General features: G+C 43.9%; 1 protein-coding gene across 2 annotated transcripts in view; it reads left to right on the top strand.

The window, feature by feature from the left end:
• Positions 1-26,889, top strand: part of PIK3R6 (phosphoinositide-3-kinase regulatory subunit 6) — a 409,768-nt gene that overhangs the window by 86,577 nt on the left and 296,302 nt on the right. The window contains exon 1 of one of the 2 annotated variants that reach the window (XM_069654587.1): positions 25,394-25,689. The exons of the other annotated variant lie outside the window; for it this stretch is intronic. The gene's annotated coding sequence lies outside the window, so the exon portion shown is untranslated. Of the gene's footprint in view, positions 1-25,393; positions 25,690-26,889 lie in introns of those variants that run through there. 2 annotated transcript variants of the gene reach the window in all.

A 26,889-nucleotide genomic window follows, 5' to 3' on the forward strand; every position in this document is an offset into this window, starting at 1 on the left:
ACAAGTACTGGCATTGATACAGTTTTCCTAGATCCATGATCCAGCAAAAAATGTCTTCCCAGATCTGAAAAAAATACATTTTCACCCTCTATAAAAAACAGGTAGATAGCAAAACCGAAGCAAGGAAAATAGTGTTGCAACATCAATATACCTATCTTCCCTTCCAATCTGCTCTCCCCTTTCTGTTATATCTGATCCTCCTTCACCTTTCACCATCCAGTCACCTTCCTTCAGCTGCCTTAACCCTCCCCCCCACCTTATCACACCAGCACCCAGCATGCGTTTCCTGGCTTGGCTTGGGAGAATTGAGGGTGATGCCACCTCCATCTCCTCTGAGAGGGCTGAGCAGTGATGCCCCCAGTCTTTGTTCCATCTCAGATGGTGTCCACTCAACAATACCTTCCTGAGCACTGTGGCTATTCCTAGCAGGCCCCGAAAGGAGATGCGTGTGCTCCCTCCATCTTGTTGTGAAAGATAGACCCAACACTCACGAATACTGAAGCAAGGAATAGGAGATTTTGTTTCCTAAATCATTACATTTTTTTCAAACTTCTTTTAATTTCAAGAATAGAACATACCATGTCCAATCAATACAGATAGTCTTGTTGATCTTAACAATATTTCGAGAACAACATATCCTCCAACAACATACACATGTATACAATCTGCCCTTCACTCACCCATTCCAAAACCTTCTCCCTCCTCCTTTCCATCTGAACCCCTGCAGTGGTCCCATTCTGAATGTCTCCCATCAATGGTTCATGTCCAAAAAATAATTTTAAACACAAAATGTTATTTTTTTGTTTCATTTGTGCAGCACATTTTAATTGTGTTGAGAGTGCAAGGGAGTTCTAGGGCTGTAAGGGCTGCATCATTAGGCAAACAGTGCTTGTTGAGGGGTTTGCAGCCTCCTGATCTGACTCCTGGTGGGTCGTGCCCCTCTACATCATTGTCTGGTATATACTGGTTTTAATATGTAAATTGTCCATCATGACTCTTTGTTTGAGGTGTTTACTTTGATTTTGACTTTGACACAATTTTGTTCAATAAATGTGGTCCGGATATTTGCAAAGTATGGTGTGTGTGTGTGAGTGTGTGTCCTAATGCCTGTGCTGCCCATCTATTAAAGCATGAGTGAGGCCTTTTGGAATAGCTTATAATCCAAACTGAATCACTTCTAGGGACACCTAATTTTAACAGGTAAGGCATAGTGAAATAAAACAAATATGCTCAGGATCACACTTTGGTCATGTGGTAAAGCCATAATTTTAGACTAGCCTGAAATTCAGGTACATGACCATACATCTTCCGAGCTCAAGTTGGTACAAATATGTGTTGAAATTTGGCTTTGAATACCGAAAATAATACATTTTATATAGAGTACTATAAAAATGCACAAGTCACATGATAAACCAACCTGACAATGTATTCATCATTGTAGAACCATGTTGATGAAAAGATTAAGGGGGCATTTTGTTTTGAATCCTAAATTGCACTGAGCAGAATTCTCCTGTTTACACTTTTTTGAAAAAGGGGCCATTCATAAATTTGTATTGTTTCCACTATGTACTGGAAAAGTAAAGAGTAAAACACGGGTGAAAATTGCCTTTGCTCTTTACTTTACCACTACGTGTCTGGAAAAGTGTAAATCACTTCCACAATTAACGATTGTGGGAGCCGTATACAATGCATTCCTTTGGACTCTGCCCGCTTTTACCAGGTGTAAAAGTCAGGCAGATCCCATAGGAATCCATTGGTTTTCTGCCAATGTAAAAATACATTCTGGTGGAATACCAATCGCATTTTGCTGGGGGACCTTGTTAAGTCCAATCTGCTCTCCAGCTTCGCCTGTCAAATCATACAAAATCCTGCAGCTCATAAAAAGTGGAGCTAAATGCATTTAGCGCCACTTCCTCAACTCCGCTTGACCTGGAAAATGATCCCCCATGATTGTATCTTTATTTTCCAATCCTGAATGGAAGCATACAAGCTCCAGCTTAGCAATTAATGAGATCTTTCAAATGATCTCAGACAGACACAAAGTGAAATGAAGTGCATGACAGGATTATTGTTTCACACAGCTTGTTCTGTATCCCCTTAATTACTAATCACCCAACAATCACACTTAATAGCTTCTTAAAAATCCTGAATGGAAGCCTACAAGCTCCAGCATAGCAATTAATTAGATCTTTCCAAAGATCTCAGACAGACACAAAGTGAAATGAAGTGCATGACAAGATTATTGTTTCACACAGCTTGTTCTGTATCCCCTTAATTACTAATCACCCAACAATCACTCTTAACAGCTTCTTAAAAACCTATGTATTTTTTTTAAAGTGCCACAGCAATGGTCATTGCCTTTTTACCTTTTCTCATCTCCAATCACTTATTGTTGTAAATAATCTGCCTCTCAGACACGTTAAAAAGATAAGCTCTCACTGGTAGAGCCTGTTCAGCCCTGCTGTTTCTATTTGAGGGGAGAGAGTAGAGCAGGAGGGCATTGGCATTTGTCCCTTGTCCAAATGTTAAATTCACCTCTAATTACACTCTACAAAATATTTAAAATCTGCTTTTTAGTTATAAAAGATGTGCACCTTGTATTCTTTGCTCATAACATTATAGAAAATTCTCTTCTTTTTTGTTATTTTACGGGTGTTCATGTTTCATTTCCAGCACTGCCTAAACACCCAGTACCCAGGATTTACATCATACTTTCCAAACAAATCCCACAACACACATGACATATTCTGTTTGCATGTAAGCTCTATACAGTTAATCAAACAGAATGAGGTTATCAACTCAGTACTTGTCAGTTTGAATCATGAAACGTTCTGGCGGAGTAGACTAGGCTTACAAACAAAGATGCATTGTATCTTGGTCGGAGCCCCACTGGTAAGTATGCATGAGGACATTCTGAAACTGGTCAATACTTGCCAACCTAGCATTATAATTGTCAGGTAGGGCCTTGTTGGACCAGCTCAGTGAGGTGCAGCTTGATTGCCTAGGTGTAGCAAGCAAGACACCCACGTCTTGGCATATACACATTCACTTAGGGAGTCAACTGGAAGCCAACATTCATTGGCAAAGCCAACAGCCTGGGCTTTTGATTAGGCATGGATAGGCGTTTGCCAAGCACTGCCATAATTGTACCACCTGGCCATAAGATGGGAACAGCTGGAAAATGGTCCAGTAACTGGGCATATGATGGTATTTCCTGGCAAATGTCTGCTAATACCTATCGCAAGCCAGAACTGCTGGCTTTGTGATTGCGTGTTTAAGACAGGACTTCAGTGCAAGTCACCGAGGCATTGACAAATACACTGCTTATAAAATCAACTGGCTGAAGACACACATTAAGAGAATTACATCAGGAGCACATTTACAGAGGCAATTAAGTAATTGAACACACAAAAGAATGCCTAGATATAACACTGGCAGTCCCTATACAGCAACACACTTGCTCAAAGAGTTCTAGAAAGGTTAGGTTTTGGTGTTGAGGCATTAACAGCCATGACTAGTCATTAGTTGGGTAAATGACTCGACACACCCATAGGATGTGTGTTTCTCCTCACATTGTATTGCCATACTATCTGTGTTCCACAGCATGAGTTCTGATTGTACCTAAGAGGTAAAAAGTCTCTGAATAAATGAGAACCACTGTCAATGCTCTGGCCAGCCTTCCATACCATTGTTTGCATATCAGCCTTGACCCTGTCACTAATGTCAGAAGCCCTTCCAAAACTGCTAGACCACACGGTCTAAAAATGCATGTGGTTGCTTGTGTTCCAGTGGAGATGGAACACACCCTAGCAATTGAGATTGAACTGCACCTTTTAGTGGCAGCTAATGGCTTGTCCCCTTCTCTAATCGCACAGACATACTACAGAATCATGGCATGGAAAGTTGCGCAGAGCAACGGTAGTGGAAATGTTTAATTCAAAGCCTTGCATCAATCACTTATTGATTTTACTACACTCTCCCCTTCAGAATTAAATTTGCGTTACTATCAACCTTATCTTTTCACTTATACTCAAGTAGTTAATGCAGCAAAATATATACTTTGAATGTAATTTTTAAGGGCACCCAGTCATTTGACGCAACTTCTGCAGAAATCTGTTTTCAAGCAACTTTACCTGTCATTTATTGTTTGAAATCGTTAACCATTTTATTAAGCATGATGTGCAAAACCACCATATTCACAGAAAAAACAAACATACTTTAAATTACAGAAACCAAAATTGTGATTTTAGGTTTGAGAAAATAGCTGTAGGCAGCCTGTTTGAATAAGTGTGCTACCTCACTTATAGGTGTAAATGGCCCTTCGTCTCCCTGGTCATTTGTACTTTCATGGCTGTGGGGCATAGATCATTGTTTAGGGCAAGAAAACAAATCCGGGCCGGGCCTCCTGCAATTTAGCCTCTCAGAATGAGGTCTCTGAAGTTGCTGCTGAATGTTTAGAGTGACATCCAACACCAACCTCGGTTACCAGTGGTGTATAACACCACTGACATGGCCTCCTTTCTAGCGGGGGGGCAGAGGCTGGCTCTGGGGGGGTCAGGCCCTCTTGGCCCCCCCCTGCTGGAGCCGGGCCTGGCAATGGGCCAGCTCAAACTGATTTACAAGTCACGGGTAGTCACTTCAGAAGTCCTCTCTAAATTAACAGCCAAAGCGGGCGCAAGGAATGAGCAGTCTGTGCCGCCGCCCCGGGACCCGTGCTGTTGGAGGATCCACAGCTACCTGCTGGCATGAGTATAAAAAGAAATGAGGGCTGGACTGCTTCCAGCCACAGGGCTTTACAAGGGCTGGGATGCTTCCAGCCGCAGGGCTTTTCTTTGGGCCTGTTTTAGCAAGGCCGTGTTGTCCTCTCCCAAGCAGCCCCTGTGACGCCTTTTAGTGACAAATACTTCACGCCCAACTCCCCAGCAGCCCATCAGACCCATGGGGCCTCAAAGTTAGGGCTTATCACAAGCTTTATTTAACGTAATGGCCCATTTAAGAACCTTTGTTTTGGACAAGGGGTTAAAAAGGGGCATTTTACTCAGAAGGCAAATACAGAAAAACTAGTTGCCACCCAAATCTGTCTTCTTTGAAGACAATTAATGTATGTTGACAAAAAAGAGTTGTGCATTATCTTGATAGTATCCATACATTTGTGTGGTAAGTGCATTTTTTGTGGGAAGAATGTCACATTTCACTTGCATCATATAAAGCATGCCTTTGTCAAATGATGCAAGAGGTTACCATTTCACATTATCTTTTGTTATGGTTAAGTCTGGAAAAACGGCCTACAAGTCATTTTTTATAATTTTGGGGAATTGCATTCTGGTATATGTAGCCTTCAAGATGGGGTGAAAATAACACAACATTTGTACTCTTTATGTTTACCATACTTCTATAAGGATTCCTATAATGCTGGAGTACTGTGTTTACTCTTCAAGTCCGATTTATAAAACAGAATATTGTTGAAAGCAAAATGTTGGGGTGGGGAGGGGAAATGATCAGAAGGCAAATATGTTGTGACGATTTACCAGGCCCATGTATGTGGGAAGAGAGGTTGCTGTACTGAAGATGTTCTACCTGGCCCTGTTTTGATTTTAAGGGTACAAGTTGAGACTACATGTGGGTTGACAGCGTCCATCCACTTTTTTCCTCAGTGCTGACTCCATCCCCCTTGGGTATTTTTGAGTCCAGCATGCAAAAAAGCTTGTTTGCTCAGGTTTTCTCACGCCAGGATTTGAACGCACTAACCCACAAAACCACACAGAAGTGCCTTCAAAGCACACGTCTTGTATTAGTATTTTGCTTTCCATAGAATATTTCAATATAGATTTTTGGGTTAAAAGGTGCACACCTTTTATACTTTGCCAGCAGTGTTCTAGGAAAATCTCCTCAAGCTGTTTTTTATTTTCTCAGCTATTGATGATTCATTTTGTGAAAGACAATGCTAATTCCTATTTTAAATTTCTTCTATTAGGAACGGCCAGTTGATTTAAATTTGTGTATTTCACTGTAGGTTACGTTCAGTCCCTGTGCGTATGCTAATGAACCCAAACACTTTTTTCTGGACTTGAGCCCTACTGATGACATTTGAAAACCCGTGGAATTGCTTACTCTGACGGCAAATAGGCTTTGTTACAATGGCCCTATACTACAACAAAAACACTTTACCCTGTCTGGCCCAGGGGCAATCTCTGCCCTTACATCCTTGGAATGTGCAGTCACATTAGTTATGTTTGGATTACCGGTGATCTTTGTTACTCTTTGTCCTGCTCATCCTCTTCACAGTGCTTTATTTTGAGGTGCCCATCTCTACAAATGATTCAGCTCACTTGGTCGCCTACTTCAAAATAAGCCTCACTCCTGATATTGCTACAACCGTAATATTAACAGTTAGAATTCAGATACTTAACGTCAGTTTATTCGATAATATTAATGACTAATTTTGTGACATCATTTTCTGCGAAGCAAATAAAGGGTCCCCACACATCTTTTGTCGCCCACGGCCCGCAAATCCTACGGCCGTCCCTGTTGACAGCAGAGGAATGCTTTTTAATCCTCACTAGAGCAGAAAAAAGATTAAAAAGCCCCCTGCTCGGAGTTCATGCTGATATGTGAAAGCCTTTCTGCTCCAGTCAGACCTGCTGATCCCACACTTCCGTCTCCTTTCATCACTCGAAACTCCCTCTCTCTTGGTCAGATAAATTGGGACATCTAGTCGACACTAGGATTTGAGTGGGCCTGTGTGGCAAAAGACTTGTGGGGCCCTAATTAACATATGCATTGCCATCACAGTGACATCACAGAAAATGGCATCATAGACAGTGACATGAGACTTTGATATTCAAGGGGGTCATGGGAAGTTATATTACAAATACATTGGGCCTCATTACAAGTATGGCGATAAGGCAACAACAGCCCTGGTATCACTACCGGCACTGTTGCTACTGTACTGCCATACTAGGAGTTCTGCTCATGGATGCCCTTGCAGCCACCAGGTCTGAACTGGTGGCCGTACCAGCACCCGCGAGCAGAACATGATGGTAGCACTGGTACCGTTACTAACGGTACCGATGCTACTACCCTCCCCATTCCCATTGAGCCCTATGGGGCTCAAATGGGAATGGGGATGTACCGGGCCTCGCACCCGCGAAAGGACAATTAACGGGTCCGGCTGCGCCTGAATTGCCCGGTAATTGCCGATTTGCAGGTGCTGGACCCGGATGCGAGTTTGGAGGTAGCCTTGTCGGTAAAACCGGCAAGGCTACCTACAACCTCGTAATGAGGGCCATTGTGTAATTTGCAATGGGTGAATGGTCTGTTTGTCATTATTAATATAATATACAGGAAAATACCATGAGTAAAGCTTTTTTGAGTAGCAGATAGTGCAAACAGTGCCAAATTCTAGGCACTTCTAATTTTGACAGATAAGGTGAAGCGAGATAAATGATTTCACCAGCATTGCACACTTAGTTAAGGGGGTAAGGCAGGATTTCATACTGGTTTGAAACTTAAGCACTTGTCTTCCTAGCTCTGGTTGGCAGAAATATTTCTCAGCTATATATGAGGAATACAGATTTCAGGTTGGAAGCTACCAGCTAGCCATACAAAGTCACTCGCCCCATCAATTCTACACATACACACCATTTCTTATGTGCCCAGAGCCAAATATCACTAGCCAATGGCTAGTGGCGAGTGCAGATTTTGATTTTTGAGCCCTGTAATTTATATAATACTTTGTTTTATACAGATGAATCGAAAAGTACACACATCAAAATAAACCACTCTACAAATATATACATTCTTATAGAAATATCTTAAGCAAATTGAGTGTGATTGCAGCATATTTATTTCCATCTCGAATGGAAGACTAAAAATACCAGAATTCAATTCAAAATGATGCCTGCGAATTTTGTTAAAGTATTTTCAAGACTTAAAGGTGCACAAGAGCTGTGATAATGCCACTTGGTTGTAGTCATTTGATACAGGTTTGCTGAACATATGATGTGAAGTCCCAAAAATGCAAACACATTTTGAGGTGTCCCGAATGCGTAGTTTTTCTGCTCATGTAGAACATGCTGGACTCATCAAGGAAGTCTTCCATACTAACATGAACTATGCCTAAACCCCTAATGAGCACTTTTATCCTAATATACACGTACTTTCCATTAGAATACATTAATTGTATGGCACATGGAAGGAGAATCCAACCTCAGGCTGCCCTGCTGCAAAGGGAGCTTTCACACCACTCCTCACTTGTGCCCTTGCCTTTGTAACATCTGCTTATCTAGGTAAATTGTACCTATCATTTGTATTATCTCTAGAGTAAACACATATTCAGTGACGTAGCAAACAACATGTTGGCCTTCTCAGATTGCAAGCAGGCAATATCAACACTTTACTTATCTATATCCCTCAGGTTCGGGAGGATCATTGTGGAGTCACCTAGGGTAGAAAATGCTACCCCAGGCTCCCTATTTTCTACTGGTGGCGCTATCCTTGCAACCCCGGGGTTGGAGGTAGGAGGAGCAGAGCAAAGAAAGAAAGTAAACATGGCTCCTTCAAAAACCAAGTATATTTTCTCTTGCACCTCCCCTTCAGTAGCAAGAAAGGCACTGCTCATGGGAAAAGGGACTGCCCAGGTCCCTGGAAATGAGGTCAAGGATAGGTCTTTCAGCCCTATTCTGGATTAGCCGAAAGGGCGTAGGGAGGAGAGGGAGTGATTGAGGAAGAGGCTGTTGCAGTAGTCCAGCCTAGAGAGGACCAGAGCTCTGGAGACATTGAGCTTCTGGAGGAAGGTGAGGAAAGGGAGAATGCCTCTGACAAAGTGAAGCTGGAACTGGTCCTTCTTGGCAAGGGCCAAGATGTGATGGGTGGAGGAGAGAGCAGAGTCGAAGATGACCCCAAGATTTTGGGCTCACAGGATGGTGAGGGTAGAGGGCCCATGGAGGGTGGCCAGAAGGTAGGAGGAAAACAGGGCACAGGGTACCCCTGGTCTGCACTTATAGATACATCAGGCACATCAGCAACAAGCCGGTCTTTGCCGGTCTTCGACGTGTATAGGTATCTAGGCAAATCTCTCTCCTACCAAACGGGTAACTCCTGCCTTTGTTACACCTTACATTCTTTTCGTTTGTGAGGATTGTGGGCTATCCTCCAAGATGCTCGTTGACACTGGCCATGCAGCAAGCGGTCCGGTTGGCTTATATCAACAAGCTTAAGCTTACAAAGTTAGACCCACTGCCCGTCCTATACTCTTCAGCTACCAATAATGACAATGGGACTACCTTTTTAGAGTCGCAGGATGCACCGTGTGTTCCCGCAACCTCTCCAGCCTTTAGTATGGCTACTGAGCAATGTGTGCCTCAATCTCCCTTAATAACCTCTGTGCCCCCTCATCTTCCATCTGCACTACCACATACAATTGAGGTACACTGGCCAGCCCCGATATCCTCCGTGAGTTTTGTAAGAAAGGAAGCAGCTTCCCCAATACCCCAGTATCCATCTCGGGCCCACAAGTCGGGAAGCTGACCTTCTGCTCACTGAATCAGAAACAATTTCCTTTGCCAACTCCTCAAACATCAGGAGGTCAGGGACACATGTTAAAACCAGCTCTTCTAAACACTAGGTCTCTAAATAAGCATGCACAAGACATCTATGACCTCTTTACAGAAAACAACTTAGAGATAGTGTTTCTTACAGAAACATGGATTACAGACACCAGCGTCCCAATGATAGACCTTGCTGTACCCACAGGGTACTCTATCCTTTGCGGGAACAGAGAGCTAGGACATAGTGGGGGTGTAGCAATTATTGCTAGGACCACTTTAGGTCTTTTTTCCTCTCCCTGCTCCTGCCAGGGCTGTGAGATTCTTCTTGTGAAAATGTTTCTCTCAAATCATTCCTGTCTGAACTTCGTACTTGTCTATCGCCCACCTAATAACATGCCTGACTTAAATGACAAAGTTATTCAAATCTCGAACAATCTTACTGGTCCTAACTGCATGACTGTCCTCTTGGGAGATTTCAACCGCTGGCAGGGAAATAACTTAGACATGGAATTTATAGCTTTAGAAGTTGCTTAGAATAACATTGACCGTCATGTTCAAAATAAAGACTCAACAATAGGGAATAACAACATTCTGGACTGGATTGTGACCGGGAACCTTAATGTCAACATTGAGCAGACTAGACCTTGTCTATGGTCAGACCACTTTACAATCGATTTACACATTTGTCCAACTAAACCTATAATGAAAACGAAAAACCCCACCAAGACTGTCTGTAGTCGGAACTTTAAAAAAGTATTACTGCAGAACTATCAAATGTGTCTTGATTCCATTATGACCAATACCTCCAGCAGCACTTCAGTGATTATCTGGTTGATTTATTCACTGGGTATTTTCAAACTATGTTAGATAAATTCACCCCCATGAAATCAAAGCTAGTGAGAGAGAACCCAACCCGGGGCAGCAAAAAGGGTTTACTCCACAACTCACAGCTTTGAGTTAAAGCTAAAATTGCTAAAATGCAATGTAGAATATCTATCGCTGGTTGAAGCACCCTTCAGAGCAAAACAAAACTGCTGGGAAAAAGGCAGATAAAACCTATAGGCTTCAAATAGAGGAAACAAAAAAGACATCTTTAACTCTCAGATAGAGCAATCGGCTAACCATATGGGTAAACTCTTTGAAATTCTCAAATCATTGGAAAAACCTAAGGCCGCGTAGGTCCCGTTGCAACCAACTAATCAGGACGGCATGAGAGTTCAGGAGGATTCTGTGGCTAAAGTCAATAATGCTAGACATAAAATAATTAATCTTCAAAATCCAGCAAACATATGCGATCTGGAGGAAGTACCCTTTCAGGGGATTTCTGCACAAGCAAAGTTTAGCCTATCCCCTATTTCCGTAACAGAAATGATAAAAACGCTTATATCTATCCACCCTACTTCCTGCGCTGAAAATCCTCTCCCACCTAAGATTATTCTAGAGTACAAAGATATTTTTGTCCCTTTTCTAACTAGGTTTGTAAATTCTCCTTTTAGGGACAGTCAGATACCCGCCTCCATCAAAACTGTTACTGTTACCCCTCTCTTGAAAAAGCCTAGTCTCAATCCAAAAGAACACAGTAATCTTTGGCCAATAACTAATTGTAATTTCCTTCTGAAAATCCTTGAGAAGTTTGCCACGCTACAACTGCAAAGTTTTGTTGAAACATACTTCATCCCGCACGATAGACAATGCGGCTTTCGACCATCCTTTAGTACCGAGACTGCTCCAGTTGACCTGCAGACACATCTGTTAGGAATTATTTATGAGGGGAAAATGGGTCTGCTGATGCTGCTTCACTTGTTGGCGGCATTTGACTTAGTGGATCATGAACTCCTCCTTAGCACTCTCCATAACCTGAAGCAATATTCAGAGGAAGCCATTGGATTGTTTCGCTCCTTTCTAACCGCCAGGATGTCAAGAGTTAAATGGGGCCAGGACTGCTCCTCCTCCGCTCCCATTTTATGCAGAGTATCGCAGGGGTCCTGTCTTTCACCACTCTTGTTTAACCTGTACATCAGATCTCTTTGTGTGCTCCTGGAACGCCTGGGTTTGATATTTACAAATTATGCGGAGGACACCCAGGTGGTCATTAAGTTAACAGAGGATTATGTTCAAAACCTGGGCGACCTGACCAGAGTGCATAATCATATTGAATCTTGGTTGTCTGCAAATTGGCTCTGCTTGAATGGAAACAAGACAAAGCTCCTTCTGGTGGTCTCGCAGCAGGCTCTAACCAAACTGAGTCCTAGCTACAAAGCATTCAATTTAGGCTTAAATACCATCAACTTTAAAAAACAAATCAAAACCTTAGGTGTGCAGATTTAATCCTCCCTCAATGCTGATTCCCACGTTAGCCATCTGTCTCGCACATGTAATTACCATCTACGCCTGCTTAGAACTTTGCACCCATTTATCTCAGAAAAAACTTTGCCACTGTTGCCCGAGCAACTGTTTTGTCTAGATTGTACCATTGCAACTCCTTGCTGATTGGAGCCTCTCTGAGCAACCTGACAAAAAGTCATATACTGCAGAATGATGCGGTTCATATCACTAAAAAGATCTCAGGAAGATGCAGCATTACTGAGCACAGAAGTCCTCTGCATTGGCTTATCAACTTCACAAGCGTATCAACTTCAAAAGCCTTACCATCACTCATCGGTGCATTTTTGGAACTGCTGCCAAGTATTTAAAAGCTTGAGTCTCCTGGTACACTCCAAATAGAACAGTGCACTCTTCAGCTCAGTCTCTTCTTCGCTGTGCAACTTTCAAGCACTCAAGGGGCATGGGAAGGTCTTTCCCAGTTGGAGTAGCTAAATCTTGGAACACTTTGTCCCTTGCTCTCCGGCAAGAAGTAAACCTTGGAAGGTTTAGGAAATCTTTGAAAACCTTTCTGTTCAACTAGCTTCTAACCTGACCGATCTTCTGAATGACTGTGTTCGATTGTCCTGTCTTTGATGGTTGTCCCTTGCATGTAATGGTTGCGCCTTGATGCCCGTGGGCTACTACCGCAGTGCAAACAAATAAATAAAATTAAAAAATAAAAGTATAGGTGTCCCAATGAGAAGGATCTCCATCTCACTCGCATTAAGACAGAGATCGTTAGCTGCACACCATGCCTGTATGACGGTCAGACAATCAGGGATGAGAGAGGAGGAAGTAGAGGGAAGTTTGAAGGAAAGCTGTGTGTTATCAGCATAGCACTGGAAATGAGGAGAGAAGGAGGAGATCAGGTGAGCAAGAGGGGCGAGATAGATATTGGAGAGCCACTAGAGATAGGATATAGCCCTGGGTGATGCCGCAGGTCGAGTGTGGTGGTGGAGAAAAAAGGACCCAGTTACAACTGGGAAGGGCAATTGGTGACGAAAGAGGTCAACCATTCCAGTGCCCAGTCAGTGATGCAGAGGGTATCACAGAGTCATTTTATGAGGATAGAATGGTTGACTGTGTCAATGGCAGAGGAGATATCGAGAAGAATTTGAACAGCAGAAGAGTTAGAGTCAAGATTTGCAAGCATGTCTTCACGGGTGTTCAGGAGAGCAGTTTCCGTGCCTCTGGATGCCCGGAATCCAGATTGATGGTCATGGAGGAAACCAACAAGTTCAGTGTGGAGGGTCAGTTGGGGGAGCACCAGCTTCTCCAAGAGTTAACCCAGGAAGGGGGTAGTGGAGAGAGAGCGATAGTTAGCCGGGCACGATGGGTCAACAGATGGCTTTTTTAGGAGAGTGTGCACAAGGGAGTGCTTGAGGGATAGAGGGAAAGAGCCAGTGGCGACAGTGTGGTTACAGAAGTCTGCAAGTGCCGGGGCGAGGGAGGAGATATTGTCCTTAATAGTCCTAGAAGAGCAGGGAAGCACCTGTTTGGAGGAGACCTTCATAGAGCTGACATCTTACGCTAGGTGAAAGATTGAAGATTCAATTAAAAAACATACATCTTTCACCTAGCTCCTGCAGCAGCATGATCATCATGGACATTATGCACACATGCTGGTCCAGGCCTTCCCGGAGCGTGGCGCGTTCCCTGCTTTGTTGGGGGGCTTGGCGTGGAGGTGGAGGGCCCGCAGCATGGCACGCAGGGTGGCACCCAAAGTTTGTCTTATGCCACTGTACTCGATGTACTGTTTTGTTTTTCTCATGCGCTTTGAAGCAGTATGCCTACAATTAGGCACATTTTTTTATTTTTTTATTTTATTATTGCTTTTATCATTTTTATGATTTTGCAATATTGTTACTACGTTTAATTTCATTTTTTCACATCTTCACATTTTCACGTGGCCACATCTTTCTTAGCGCATTCTTCCAACGCTGCGTTGAGAATTTTGGCTGTTGCAATAGACCACGTGGTCCGTGAACCACTTATTAAACGGGACCACCACACGTTAGGCACATTATAAAACTCAATAATAAATAAAACGAAATATGTGAAGATCCTGTTTTGGAGATCTTGGGCATTGTGCATAGTCTCAGCTCCACATTTTCTGTAAGCACTGTCTTGGCACTGATTACATGGCGAAAGCCCATTTTGGGCAGGGTGCCTGCAAATCCATTACTGATGGTTATTGATTAAAACGCATGCATATGTATTAAAGGGATTTATGCCGTGCACAGTACTCATCACAAAACAAAAGTGAAGCACATTTATTTTGAGCAATTTGTGCTTTCAGGATAGGGCTCATATTGTTATGGGATAAATAGTGTTCTTAATTCTTCCATCCTCAGACAATGTAAGGAAAACCTGTTTGGATACAGGCACTGTATGAAAACTCTTAACATAATGTAATGTAACATATGAGCATGGCTAAATTATAAAAAACTACACTCAAAAGCTACTTTTCAAAATGTACGCAGTGGCGATGTAGATCTCGCACAACTGGGAAGAAGGGAAGGAAGGCATTCTCTTGTGGGGATGGCACTCAATTTCATTTTGGATGGGACGTTACATTCATTTTGTATAGCACCCAAGGTCCAACGTTGCAGCGGGTATTCACAGCATATGCTATTTATTCATCTCAAAAGGCCAAGTACTCATATAATATATAAGGTTTTGCCATCAAAGTGCAAGTTACTCAAAGACTAGGCATTCTATTCAAATGGTACATAGTCACGTTCTATGTCATATACTGCAATAAATGCCAGGTACTCTAATCATCTACCAAGCAATTTCATCAACTGCACAGGGACTACATCAAATGGCAAGTATTGTCATGTCATCAACAGCCCAGGTACTCACATCGATGCCCAGGATGGCCATCACATGTCCAGTCACGCACACTATAGCCAGGGATTGCTATCAAATGGCCAGGCACTCACACCACCACTAGGGACTGGCATCAAATTCCCCTGAGCTCTTACCATTCTATTCAGATATTGATAACAGGAAAGGGTTCCTGGATCTATCTTCTCGTGCCACTTCCCTGTATAGTTTTAGCCCTTCTCTTTATTAATATATTTATATCATTGGCCTACTCGTTTTTTCATTGGCCAAGTCACTTTGCATGTGCTTCAGTACAGTGTCTAGCTCGGGAAGCGACGAGTGATCTCCTCGATTCATTCATCGTCTTTTTATATTTGAATGTTTGATGACATTTTATGATTGGAATAGAGACTAGGCAGGCAAGTATAAGATGAGGGAATATCACGTGGGAAGGTAATGCATAATAATATTTATAAAGAGCCATCAATAAATATACAGGTTGGTGTGTTAATGGAAACCTGTCTTTTCTTCTCCTATTATCAATGGTAAGGTAAAGTTACATTGTTGTCCAGCTGTCCACTTATATCTCAACATACACCAGCAAATCCTGCATAGCTCCCTTTCTTCTAGGAGTGGTTTGGAGGAGCTGCGGCTCCAGTGGTGATGGGTTATCCATTGAATGACTTGTAGCAGAGGCCCCACACTCTAGTCTCAGTCTGAGTTGAGTTATCTGTTAGGGGGTATTTTCTTGTCAAGCACATACTGTTTTCCACCAGAATGGAAATGTCCTCCTGTGACAACATGCCATCTGGTGGGGACAGGATTTAATTTTTATTAAATAAAATGACACAGGTAATTGTGTTTAGGAAAGCCATTTCTGGTAATCATCCCTCACCTTTCATGAATGACCCATGCCAAAATGATAGTGCATACATGTGCCTTTGCTGAAACAGGCTCCTGGCGCCCTGAGCACTAGCCTTACAGTGGCGCAGGGCAGGTTCAAAGATCAGATGTGCATTCCTGACAGTTGCTGGAACGCAGTGCTCCGCAGGCAGAAGTGGCTTATTAACTGTCTGCACCTCTAATCAAAAATACAAGAATTGTGTTACATCGTCAACCTGGTCACAAGTATTTCGGAAAATATAAACCATAATTTGTGGCATGGTGGTTACGAGGATCATACAATTATGAAGCCACAGCAATTAGCAACTAAGATATCACACTAGTGTTCGCTCTGTGAGCATAGTCCAGCAATGACAGGACTGATGTGTTTTAGTGCTTAGTCTGACTGTCTCAACAACTGCCATGTGGGACAAAGGCCAGACTGCTGCCTTTTGATCTTCTTGCAAGAATGGTGACACCTTCCTTCCGAGGCACACATATCCTGGGAGTCAGTGCTTCAAAGGAAGCACTAATGTTAAAAAAAGCCATAATCTGGCCAGGATGCTGACCACTGGAGTGCTTTTGAAGCTGGCAGGCATAGGAAGGGGGCAGACTTAGAGTAGCCAGAAGAGAGAGGTAGGCTAAGAGAGTGTTCCATCATCTTTAATTCTGTTAGGGATCTCAACCACTTCATGCCCAGCGTCCCACCCCATTTCTTGCAGGCAAGGCACTCTGAGTGTGATGTCAAAAGACAAAGGGCGCTTGATACAACAGCCTGGATTGTGCCCTACAGCAAGCTTGCTTTGGTCCACTCCCCTGTGACATTTTCCTTTATAAGGAAGGGGAACCACCTCCTTCTTTGATTCTTATTCGGAATCTCAAGACAAGAAGAAAGATTCACTGGACCTCTTTTGGTAGTACAGTCTACACAAAGTCTTCTGCCACAGAGTGGAAGACAGAAGGCATGCAAGGTGAAGGCAAGCTTTGTCCCTTAACCATGCCCAGGGAACAGCCGGGGTGAACTGATGTGGACCTCGGTCTCTCTACTGGCTGCACTGGAACCAAGACCATGTTCACTAGAAGTAAAGGACCCCTTTTGGTCCCAGACAACTGCTTGGAGCATAAGTGCTGCAAGGAAGACCTCACCTTGTCCTGGTGACCCTTTTTGGGCCTCCCAGCAACCCAGAAGGACGTTGGAATCCTACCACATTGGCTAGCGACATCTTTGAAACCGATTGGTCGTGATTTATGCACCTCGAGCTGCCACAGGACACACAATGCTTTATTTGGCACTCAATGCTACTTCTAACCCCTTGCTGATCTTCGAGCCATCCAGATGCCGGTTCAACCCATTGAAGCTGCCTGACTCATCCCGAGCCAATCGTGAGCTCAACATCATGGGAGCAACTTACTCAAGCATTGGCTCGAGTGCTGAAAGTCATCGATTCGCCCATCTCTAATGCCAACATGTATCAGCAAAGCCATCATCTCGCCACAGATTCTGACGCTGCCCCGAATCGTTGCAAGCCATCTCGACTGTCTCCAACACCGACTCAAACAATAGGGAGCAACATCTTCAAATCGATTGAACTCAAACTACCAGTGAGATCACATCAACTCAAATGCTTGACATTGGTTTAACCACTGCAGAAGCCTAGAAGCTTGCCTTAACTCTGTCAAGCACCAAAGTCAAAACATAATGGTACTGTGAAGAGTCCCTGCCCACCTAGTCCACTTTGTGGGACCATAATGACATTTAAGCCCCACCTCTCTACTTTTTTCTACATGACCGTATCCTTGTACATTGTAGAAATTCTTGCCTGAACGTCCATGCTTATCAAACCAGAGTGCCCTTTCACATCAACTTCTGCAGTCATTAAGTTTCTTTTACAGGGGTGGGTGTTTAGTGTTTTTAATTAGTTTGTTTGCATTTTATTGTTAGATTAAAGTCTTATATTGTGTGGAATCTTGATTGGACATTCTTTTATTTGATAAACACTGTACTATCGCTGCTTGTGTTGTACTGTTATCAGCTCACAACCCACCTCAAAAAATAGCCTGCCCTCGGACTACACTACCAAAAGAGCCAAGGCAAGTATACCTGTCTGTGTGCCTGTGTCACCTTTATGTTTGGATCACTGTTAGTTTGGTAGTGGTGTGGGGCTGAGTAGGTGATTTAGGGCATGTTTCATGGAATTATTTGTGCCGATAATAGGGAACTTGTGTGCCAGAAATTCTGTTAATTGATTCATGGAATCAAATGTGCATAATTTCTTTGGGCTTGTGTGGATTTCGTGGCAGCCCGGCACGCCCCTGCAAGCGGCCATGTGCCTTTCGCGAGACACCACGCAGAGCATGGCCGTGGCCTGTTCAGAGGGCGGGGAAGGAGGTGGAACAATGAAAATGGGGAAGAACATGAGAAAAAGTGGGCGTTACGAGGGACGGCCTGCACGCAGTCCATCACACGCCCACTATTGCGTGGAACAATACGTATTCAGGGATCCGACTGCGCAACCTCCTGCCAGGGAAATGGCCATGCAAAGCCCTCATACTATCTGCCACCCGAAGGAAGGTGTACAGGTACTTGCGCATAGGAATCACTGTGCAGGGGTAAGATCGAGTGTCGGATTTAGCGGTGGATGCACACAGCCAGGGTTCTGATCTAATTTAGGGGTGCTTTTAAGCAGTGTAGCGGGGTGCAGGAACAGTTTATGGGGGGTTTGCATGCAGATTTTCTGAATTTTACCCGAGTTACAATAAACTGTACGCATGTCGTCGGGATGGCGGTAACAGTTACGGGGAACCTGCGCATGGTCCCTGAGATGCAGGCCTGCTTGCAGGAGACCCCACACACAGTTTTGAGGATGCATGTATTCGCTTTCACGGAGCATGCAAAGGTGTCTGTTTCTGGCTGCTTTTGATTCGCGTGTCGGGGGCGTTCCTGCCACGACTTGCATATATGGTTACTTTGCGTGAACAATTCCATGAATACGTGGAAACACTTCTGCACGCAGCCTCACACAGTGACGCTGTCGCATGCAGGCTTTGCGGGATCTCTGCGCACTTTTCCATGAATTGGGCCCTTAGTCTCTACTCATCCCAGCACTCCTGCAGAGAAGCAGTCATTATATCACACCCAACTGTGGTGCACTTCTAGTGTAGAGAAATAATTTGCACACCTAGGGCAATTGGCACCTTTGACAGCATGTGATTTGGTGTTTGTTGATTCTTTTAAAGTACAGTCCTGACAAGTATTACTTTTTAAACAAAGGAAATGTGCCTTTCTGATCCTCGTAGAGCACATAACCTTCCAAAACATTGGTCCTGACGGATGTAAAGGCTATACAGCTTTTGATGATCAATGGGCTACTTTAGTAGATCTGGCATTGCAGCCCAAACGCCTTCAGTAATTGGTTTAACATCTCTTTTCTTATGCTGTTGATTCCCAGCTTTCGTATCACGTTTTTGCCCTCCTGTGAAAATTCACTAGGACACAGTTCTCCCTTTCTATATTTTACCTTCTCTGGGACACCCCGGTAGACCCCACTTCTTCTCTTTTTATCGAAACTAACAACAAAAAACTTAATTGAAAACTTTAAGTTATGGATAAACCCTATTTTCTGGCACTTTAATGAAAGATTCCTCAGTGACATCATGGGGATTATACAACGTTCTTGTCCATTAATTAACTTGTCAAAAACAAAGAACCATTCCTAATATCCCAAGCCAGAGGGATGGCAGACCATCTCCCTAGGTGATCCGGTTGCAAAGACCAGTTCATGTGAAGTAACAACGTCATGCCAAGAATCACCCTCCTGCCAGTTAGCCGACAGTGAGGACCATGCCTCAGCACACACCCACCCCATGCCACCCCATTAGTCCCACGGGTTTGGAGCAGAAGTCTCCCCTCCCTTCACTACCTCTGTGAGGAATTGCTATCTGGCAAGGGTATAGAAGCACTGGCTTTTTTAATTTTGATCGAAAAATAAAATGACACAGGAAATTGAATCTCAGAAAGGCTATTCTGCCAATCAGATTCCCTTTCATAAACTAAAGCATCCTAAGTGGGGATCAATGATGCAACAGATTCACTGAACTTTGTACATGTATTTGAATCCCCTCCTAAGAACACCACTTTGTTAGTGATTTAACTGCGAAGTACTGCCTTTTTGTTTTGTTTTGTTTTATGCATTTTCTTTAACAATCTGTTTGCAATTCTGTTGATCACCTGAAAAGTACCTAATTATATGCACTATGTGAATTCCTTTTTTTTTTTACTTCATTGTTATATTAAGTATTGAAAATACATGATTGAACCTTTTTACAAATCCTCTTTCTGATTCACAGTTCCTTTTTGTGTTTAGAAATAACTTCTAGAAACACCCTGTATAATGAAGTAGTGGGTGGTGACATGCATTTTGCGGCTGACTCATCCTGAGGATTTCTAGAATCAAGAAACCTACTCCTTTCTTAATAAACACCTCAGTGGCTAGGTCTAGTATCTAACTCTACCTGTCCACCTTACATTTCTGTGGTTTAAGACAGAATTAGTAAGGGTACACTCACTGTTCAGTTGTTTCATATTTTGGCCTAGTACCCTTCCTTGACTGGCCATCCCCTATTAACCCCAAGTGGGGTTTCCTTGTTACCTTTCCCTTTCATAAGCACCATGCTAAAAGCATTATGATTACCTGTGCCCTGCTGCATCAGTAGCCTGATCTACAGAACCTGCTCTCCAGTCGGACAGAGCAGGTTCAGGGGTCATAGATGCCCTCTTGACAGCTGCAGTGACAGCCAAGACTCTGCAGGGGCTGCATTTAAACAGCTCCACCCAGGCAGAGAAAGACATTTAGGGTGCGCTTGAGCTACTTCCTTCAGTACGTATGTGAAGAAAAGCACTAACATTGGAATTTTGAATCAGCAAGAGTCAAAAGACTGATGGTGTAAAGATTGTTAAATTAGATATACACCGACCTCAGTAATAGTTGATGCACAATTATTGGTGCTCTGACATAATCCTCCAGAGGACCGACTGGATTTGCTCTAGTAGGAATTGTATACCTTTTTAGGGCAGTTTTGGTCCTGGAGAAGGCAGTAAAATTGGGATGTACCACTGAAACCAGTCAACCTTGTTGATGTAACGTAATCTGCATAAGAAACAGAGATACGCATATATGGGTTTATGGGTATACACTGGGGACTTGATATGCATTGATTCTGTATCAACTTCTGATTTTATGATAGTTCTGCACCCGTCATTGGTAGACGCATAGGGAAGGATAACATTTTTTCCTTATTGTATCAGTATATGATGCCTTTTTAACTTTGCCCTTTTTGTAGTTGTGGAGAGGGACAGGATTTCTCTTGTCTGTCCTCTTTTAGATAGGCGGCGCACCAGCAAGCTATAGGTATAGCTTAGTTCTTCTGTGAGGGACGCGTATCTAGGGAGAAACAATCACCAGTGCTTTTCTTATTGATGTGTTTAAAAAAAAAATAATAAGATATGCACACCTGTTTCAAAAACGACTCTGAGGATGTTGTCCTGGTGGCAAGTTAAATTGTAAATATAAGCCATACCTGAGTTAGGGCATGGTGGCCAGCATCTCTGATAGTTATCCTAGCCACATTAAATTAATATCACACATGTGTCAGCCCTGTGGGCCCAGTTAAGCTGTGGAAGGGTTATGTGTATCCTTTCATGACAAGGCTGTCCCTGCCCCCTGGCAGGCCTGTAGCCTTGGGAGATTGCCTATATTTTCTCATCTGTGGGGGCAGATAGCACCCTTTTCCATGGACAGCAACTGCACAGGTAGCTGCCCTGGGAACAGGAATCAAAGGGCACACCCATTCACAAAAGGTTTGGCCTCACACCAGAGGGCTGCATATCTAAAGTTGATTCTATTGAGACGGGAAGGGTGGGGTTAGTATAGACAGGGCGAGATGTGTACAGCTGGAGGAGGGTTCCACCATCTTGTGTTTCTATGCCTCTATCTCTCCTTCCTGTCCCCTCCACTTCCTTTAGCAGAACGCACTTTGGGTGTGATGTCAGAATGCAAAGTCCACTTATTTCAATAGCAGGGATTGGACCCCCTAAAGCAAGCTAGCTTTAGTCCAATAACCTGTGGACTTTTACGTTTAAAAGAAGGTGTCTTCCAGCAGTTCTTTGGATCATCTTTGAGACTTCAACCATTGAAGATTTTGTTGGACCCTGTTGAGAGAGCAGTCTTTTCCAAATTCCTCCATTTGTGATGTGAAATAGGCATTGCAAGGCAGTGGCAAGCACTCCCCCTAGCCATCCCCAGCGACCATTATGAGTAAACCTTCTGCTGGAGCAAGACATGCCTCTCTGCCAGTCACAGCGGTACCCAGGGCCCCCTGGCGTTGTGTGTCAGCCTCCCCAGCATGTGGGAGCTTGAGAAACGGACTCATATTGTCCCTGAGCCCCTGAAATTTGACTCATAGCACCATGAGAGCCAAGACAGCCGGGATCCTATAGATTTCGCTGTTCAACCACTTGAGGCAAGGTGTCAAGAACCATTTGACACATTTGAACAAACGGGACCCTCTGCAGCTGCCTTTTGCACAAGTCTGTTTGGCACTGCCAGATCGCCAAAAACACAAAAAGGTACTATTGACTGCTGACTGACCCCTTGGTCCATTCCTGATTCCTAGAGACTGGTTGGGTCACTTTTTGCACCCATAGGAAAATATCCTTTTAAGAACATTGTGGTTTTGTACTACCTTACACCACCAATTCATTGCCCATAGTGCTGCATCTTGCTGTCTTTGCTAACGCGGTGTTCTTTCCCCAGGGATGGGTTTTGTTTAGTGATTTTCTAGTTAATTATTAATGTACATGTTGTGTTAATTTAAATTATATATATTTTTATAGAACCTTGATTGGACATTCCTTTATTTCTCTGTTTTGGACTGGTCGTCTTTGCTGTTTGGGTTGCCACGGAACCACATTTGCACCCCTCTTTAGAGTATAGCCTTCCCTCGGCTCACGTTAACACAAAAGGCGAAGGAGTAATGCCTTTTAACTGTGCCTGTTTTACCTTTGCGATTGTGTTGGCCCTTGGCTTGTAGAAGTGTGAGGATTGAGTAGGCGCGTTAGCCTCTACTCAGTCTTGTACTCCAGCAGGGCCAAAGTCAATTCGTCACACCCCCTTTCAGCCATCTTTAGACTAGGCCTCTCTACCAGGGCAAGAGTAAAGAGCAGACAAGTGGATTAAGCCTCCATCTATTTATTGGTAGTGGAGACCTCCCCCATTAATGCAACTGAGAAGACTGTGCGCCATTTACTTTGAGCGTCTTTTGTCATCTGTATTTCAAACTTAAGAGCCCACACTGCCCGCAATTGACTGCTCAATACTTGCTTGCATTCAAGAAAATAAAAACTGAATAACATGAATATACTGTTCAAAGCTGGCGATTCATTTTCCATGACCACTTCTTTGACATGTATTTGCCCTTATGAATGGCAGGTTTGATCTCATCGTGCATAAAAGCAAGCTGCACACCTGTGGCAAGTAATCCCTGAACGCACGGACTCTATCACATGCTCTTTGGGAGTGTCTACTTAAAGTAGTGGGAGACTGCGGAGAGATCCCAAGCTGTCCCACGGCAGGGTTCAGTTGCACAGCTTGTCCTAGCTATGAAGCTCCCAGGACTTTGTGTTTGATACCTGTAGTCATACATTTATAAAGGGGCACTCACACTACATCTACACTACAAGAATCACTACGTGAGCTCTCCAAAGTGTTTTAAAATCGGGTCTGAATGATGAAGGGGTGACTTGGGCCAGAAAGGTGGGCAGCAGGTTATTAACATTGCTGGGTTTATTGCAATTCAGCATTTTCTCTGCAGCAGTGACTTTCCCTGCAAGTGTTTAATGGGTATCAGGTAATATTACCCCCTCCAATAATATTGCCATATATATGGTTGTGGGTTAAGGCCATAGGCAATATTATTAGTGGGGATAATTTATGGGGTTAATGGGAGCGGTGGATGCAGGGGTACCCCCTGCTCCATTAAAAAAAAAATATGGGATTTGCAGGGGTGTCCCACGCAGGTTCCATGGCTTAATATCACAGTGAAAATATGGCGATTTTCTTGTATGGCGATATTTTTGCAGGGATATTAACACATGGAACTGTTTAATGTGTGGCTGAGGGTAGCCTTTTTCCATGGCTTTCCAAGTGAATTAATGCGAAGGGTCCACGCTCCCCTAGATTTGCTCAAATGGGCTAGTGTTGCCATGGAGCGATTTCATGCCCTCTCAAGTCACTCCCACTGGTATTGCACATTTCATATGATAAGTGTTGCCCCCCCCCCCTTATCCCGTGTGCCCATGAAGTGCTTCCTTAGAATCATGTATAAGCGGAAACAATTCTCATAGCAGTAGGGGTCAGAAGGAGATGTTATGTTCGGGGGATTTATTCTGTACAGCGATGCCAGTTGCAAGGTATCCACGCACGCTCACAGAGTTGAAAGTGAGGGTGGTGGGTTGGGTTAGTGGGAAGGGTGGGCAAAGGCAAGACAACTTGTCACTGGGTTCAGGTGTGCAATTTTGAAGAACACGTGTGATTGTGGTCTGTGTCGAGAGGTGTTGGTGCCTTGCGTGCCCGTGCTGCTGGGGTGCATTGGCGGTGGCATGTGAGTTAGTTGCGGTGTTGCAGGGGGAGGTTGTTTGAGGTCTTTAGGTAGGAAGATTAAATTGATGGTGTAGCTAGCTTAGCTTGTCTGCGCATTATATGTTTTCACATGAAGGAGAGGGTGTTAGCCTTGGGGCAAACAATTCAGCCCGTCAGCAAACAAGTAATCCGGGCCCCTAAGAAGCAGCAGGGCCACAATTACACTAGATAAAACTATTTAACTATAGCAAATAATTCATACAGTGCTAAAGAATAAAATGCAGTGGGGCAACAGTTAAAGTAGGGCAAGCATTTCATTTAGTGGGACAACAGTTTATCTAGGATGGTAAGGAGCAAAATACAACAGGCGTGCTATATAAATAAAATAACCAAACAAACAACACTTAACTGAGGGCAAGCAATTCCAGTTGGGCAAACAGTTCTTGCAGAGAGGCAACTATTAGAATATAAGAAGGGCCACACAGTTTGTGGGTGTTGTTTGGTTTTTCCTACCGCTTGACTGTCTAAAATATCTAAACCAAGTGTGCCTTCTTTCACTTGATTTATAAGCAATATGTGTGTCCTCGCAGATGTTCCTTGCACTTGAATGCACGTTCAAAAGCAAATATTGACAACGATGGCCGTTCTGGCTCTTAAATAGGGATTTGTCAGGCACTGCCATTATATGCCCTGGTACTCACACCATTTGCCAGCTGTTGGCATTTTACGACAAAGTAGTACCGTTATCGCAGTGTCTGACAAACGCCTATCACATGCTTACACAAAAGCCAACTTATTTGCCGTTGCCAATGCTTTTTTTTGGCACATAAGCCGCGCTCTGAAGCTTATTAAGGCATCACATGTCCTGCAGTGTTAAAGTATTGGCAGGCTTCACTGTAAAGAGCAGGACCGACCGTAGGCCTTATTGGGCCGCATGCTAACGGAGCTTTTGGGAACTCTTACTGTAAGTGTGAGCTCTCATAACTTCCGCTCTGCCCCCACCCATACTTCTGCGCTTTGAGGAAGTTGCTATTTTATCTTTTGTGCTGTTGGGGTGTTGCTCTGCCTGCATGAGAGTTGCGTGGGGTGATGCAGCACACGCCGACCACAGGACCACAAGAAGCACAAGCAATTAAAGTAGCGTCGGGGCACGGAGTCCTTCTCATTGCCTCCTGTGCTGTCGCTGTCTACAGTCACTCTTTGGCCACTCGGAACACAGGTGCCAGATTCCCCCACCACGCCACGTCGAAATTAGTCTCACGGAAATTAGAAAGAGGACATTGCTCAAAGCGGCCCATTCTCAGCCACAGGTCCATCTTCGTGGCACGGAGGAAGGATGGAATTCGCAGACAGGTTGCCGAAGGACTCAAGGCTCGCAGCGTAAACTTAACAGAGATGTGGCGGCTGGGTTGGCTGTGTGCAAGGCGACGGTAAGTACACAGATTCATAGATATTCCCTCCACGTACAAACTGCCAGGCCCATTGAGTGAGCACAGTTTCCTGCCTGAGGTGACACACTGCAAGGATTAGCGTCATGTCTTTTCTTAGCGTTCTTACTGGTCTCACCTTTGAGACCAGTGTCTAAGCACCAAGTGGTGTAGTTTGCTATGCTTGTTTTTATTCCTTAGTTTTGTTCTTTTTAACGTTTCTTTTTAGAACACATATTTGCCACTCTAAGAACACTTTCACACACGCTGAATGTAATGCTGGTGTAATGCTGAATTGAAAGACTGAATTTAACAAATATTCCAGCCTGGTTTTATGACCTGCAAACACCGCAGCACCGACACAAACATTATTTGGGACACCACATCAAATGTTCACTATTGCAAGTGAAGTTAGCACTATGGTCAAAATTGCCATAGTGCAAAAATCATATTCTTTCAATGCATTTTTGTTGCAGGACAATTGGACTCATTGCGAGGTTGGAGGTAGTCTTGCCAGTAAAACCAGCAATGCTACCTCCAAACCGGCAAGAAAATCAGGAACCCGCGAATGGGCAATTACCGGTTTATTCCAGCTCCGCTGAACCTGGTAATTGCCCTTTCGCGTGTGCCGGTGCTGGTAGATCCCCATGCCCATTGAGCCCCGTAGGGTTCATTACAGTGCCGCTGCTACAGGCTTGCAGTGCTCGCGGGTGCCTTTCATTCCGCCAGGTCAGACCTGTCGGAATGAAAGGCTCAGAGTTTGCCCGTCCGCTAACAACGGTACTGGTAAGCTTTTGTATCTGGACCGGCATCTCGTCATGAGACTCAATGTCTACCCAAGTTCTTGTACTTTGTACTGGTGGAAACATGCAGTGAAAGAATGTATTTGATTTCAGTAGGTCCGTTTTTGCACTAGTGTAATGCAGCCCGTGGTCTCCTCCGAGGCCCCCTTTTGCAGTCAAATGTTCAGTCTGCTAACGATCAAAAGATCCGTGAACAGTGGTGAAACGCTATCGTATTCTTCCACACTCATCTGTCCACCTTCAACCGCCCTCTGCTTGTCTTTCCTTGATAAGTGTTTGAGTCCTACCTTAAGTTTAAAAGCCCACAATGGAGCCAGTTTACTAAGAGATCGGCTTCTTTTATCTTAATTCTTTAGGCAAGTTTCCTCTAGTACACGGGTCTGCAACCTTCGGCTCTCCA

This window comes from Ambystoma mexicanum, chromosome 3q (assembly GCF_040938575.1).
Source record: "Ambystoma mexicanum isolate Mex_15411 chromosome 3q, UKY_AmexF1_1, whole genome shotgun sequence".
NCBI lineage: Eukaryota > Metazoa > Chordata > Amphibia > Caudata > Ambystomatidae > Ambystoma > Ambystoma mexicanum.